The sequence below is a fragment of the Labrus mixtus genome, chromosome 5, assembly GCF_963584025.1.
Source record: "Labrus mixtus chromosome 5, fLabMix1.1, whole genome shotgun sequence".
In the NCBI taxonomy this organism is placed as follows: domain Eukaryota; kingdom Metazoa; phylum Chordata; class Actinopteri; order Labriformes; family Labridae; genus Labrus; species Labrus mixtus.
The window spans coordinates 8,701,455-8,703,766 of NC_083616.1; positions in this window are offsets into that span (position 1 = coordinate 8,701,455).

The window sequence follows — 2,312 nt, forward strand, 5'->3', positions numbered from 1 at the left end:
TGAGGTCTGCAAGGGAATGGTATGAGCCAAACATCTTAGAAGAGCTGTCTTTACCCAGCACTTGAGATTTCCGTTGTCTGGTTCTTCTTTGTCTGATTTTAAATCATATGAAGGGTTTCATTCCAAAATGGGACACGATTCATCAGGTAGAAAAATGCAATAGAGGGAAAATGTAACGTTTTCACATGTATATATCCTTGTTACTTTACATGCTGAATCTTTGAAAATGATGTCCTTTAGAAAGATATATATATGAGTAACATGAGCCATAGTGACTGTGGACACAGTATGTTTCTAAACTGGGTTTATGAATGGGCACTTTCTGGTCTCTGCCAGAGCTCCTGAGTTAATCTGTGGTGTTAGTAAAATGGTTTAGGTGTGTATTTTTATTTTTTTGTATCCCCTGAGTCACGGTGGGTCCACACTGGCATTCCTTAGCGGCTCAGGCCCTCGGCACAAACCCGGTCGATCCCCCGACGGTGTGGCTGAGTTTTAATTATTCCCCACCGGAGACCTGGGCACCATAAGCCAACAACAGTCCCAAGCCGCTCCAATCAGGAATTGGTATTAGAGAGGCTTTGGTTGAGTGCTTTGCGTTCTCTGGTGTGTGGGGGTGTGTGTGTGTGTGTAGGAGGGGATATGTTGTATACTACGGAAAATATTTACTCACTTTGTGTGCAAGAGTCTGGACCGCACTGCTCAGCAGTATGGAAGAGGCAGGACCATTCTACCTCAGCGCAGCGCCCAGGGACACGGGAGGCTGAACAGGCATCAGAGTCAAGATCACATCCCTTCAAAACACATCTCTCAATGAGGGCTGGAAGTCCTTACTGATGCCTGTCAACTTTGTCTGCAATGCACTATTTCTACAGTTAGTCTAGGCTATAATCAACCTCTAGTTAAAGCTAGCATTAGGCACATGTTGAAATGTTGCAAGAATATGTTTGATAAATGCCTCTTATGCTGTATGATCATTTGTATGTTATATTAGCAATGCTACAAATCAGAAATCTAAAACATTGAATTGTATACAGATCTGATTTACTTGTGTACCCTGACAAATTAAAAGACCAACATGTATATGTATATCTCTTCTTCATAGCTAAGGGTTCAAATGAAAGCGGAAAAGACACAAATAACTCACACAACCAAAAACAAACCGAGGACCCCTAGCTGCTCGCTAGCTCGTAGATCCTGCGCAGAGGGCGGTAACTGGCAGAGTTTATAGTTATGGGGGAGGGGTTTTAAATGTAGATACAGCTTTTTAATTGGTCTAAAATTAGTAAACACACCTGATTAGGATGAAAATGTTTTACAGGAAGATCAAATAGTTTATTTTGATGTAAAAATATGTTTCAATAATGCTTTATTGAAACATATTTTGTCAGATAAATGAACATTTAACAGGAATACTGGATTGAGACCAGAGAAAAAATCAAATTTATTTTACTGGGACTTTAACCCTCCATCACATAAATAAACTGACCATGTACTTTATAATGAAAGCCCCTGTGAGGAGTTTGAAACTGGATATAAAACAGACTGACATTTGTCCCCATGCTTCTGTGATCGTCAAAAGCCCACAAGACCATAATTGATTAAAAAAAAAATGTCTATGTTATTATGTTTTATGCCAGACACCGCTTCATAGCTGTCAAACGAAGTGAGATAAAGCATTCTGCCAAACAGCCTTTGTTTGCATTTTCCACGGCAAAGATTCACAGTGAGTGATATGTTTGGCTGTTAATAGACAGCAGGCAAAATCAGTAGAGCTGAAAAGTACCACTTTGTCCACAGGGGTCGCCAAAATCCACAAAAATGGAAGGTTCCTCAGCAGCTTTAAGTGGAAGACTTTTTGTGAGGTGAATTTAATGCAAAAAATATATTTTCTTAACCTCTGTATTTGTCAGTGTCTGAGAAGGAGATACCATTAAAACAAGTAGATAGCATTTTTTTAAGGTTTATTTTTAGGCTTTTTATGCCTTTATTTAAAGGATTCAAGCCCGGGCCGCCCGCTTGGAGGACTTAAGCCTCCACACACCAACCACCAGGCTACCAGCACCCCCCAAAAAGATTTGATTTCTGTTGGTACAGGACGAGAAATTATTTACCTTTTGCAAGTTGTACTTAAGTGAAAAGAGTAAAACCCTTTTTCAATTTCTGTACATTCATATCTAAGTGCTTCTTATGCAATAGTATTTCTAATTCTGCTGAAGGGTAACTCAGTGTAAGGTGTTCACATCCAAGTGTAGTTCAAAGATTACTTTGTATCTTGTTGATCACATAACACACATTAAATCAAGGACAGCAAA